Below are 683 nucleotides of genomic sequence, written 5' to 3'. Positions count from 1 at the left end.
AACACTGTTCCCTTCTTTACCTGGATGACATCTTCTTATCCCTTCAGTTTCAGCCTCTCAGTCCTGAGAAGCCTTTCCTGATGTCCTAGACCCATACTTGCCCATGGCAGCAACATTTATCATGCTTTCTGAATGGTGCTGTTTTTATTTGTTTGAATTAACTCACTAGGAGATAAGCTCTTTTAAGGGCAGATGCCATGTCTTGTTCTCTGTATACCTCCTGGGTTTAGTGTAGACTGTTTGTAGTGTCTGAGGAAAGATGTATGAATGGGTGGATGTTTGCTTTAAGTACACATATTGCATTCTGAACTCAGTGGCAGGGCTGGGGATGAGGGGAGGGGAGAAAGGAGAAGCACTAGGCATTGAGAATTCGTGTAAAGATGATAGACTCAAATATACAGAAGGGCCTGTCAGGTCATATAAACAAGCGAATGTGGTCAGGTGGAAAACAAACATCCACACAAGCCAGGATGGCCCCTGGCCAAGGGGAGTGCTGGGGATTAGGGAGAACAGGCAACTCCTGCCTGGTCTGAGAGGTCGCCATTGGCAGCCCCAGTGTTTGGTTTGGTTACAGAGTTATCAGATCGTCTGAGTTTTCAAGGCAAGCCTGTCTAGATTTGTGTGTGTGTGTGTATAAATAAAATCTTCTTGTCAACACACTTAAAATTTCTGAAAATACCATA

The sequence above is a fragment of the Galeopterus variegatus genome, unplaced genomic scaffold (assembly GCF_000696425.1).
Source record: "Galeopterus variegatus unplaced genomic scaffold, G_variegatus-3.0.2 Scaffold805, whole genome shotgun sequence".
In the NCBI taxonomy this organism is placed as follows: domain Eukaryota; kingdom Metazoa; phylum Chordata; class Mammalia; order Dermoptera; family Cynocephalidae; genus Galeopterus; species Galeopterus variegatus.
The sequence above is the reverse complement of the archived record's forward strand: the minus strand, read 5'-3'. Positions refer to the sequence as shown.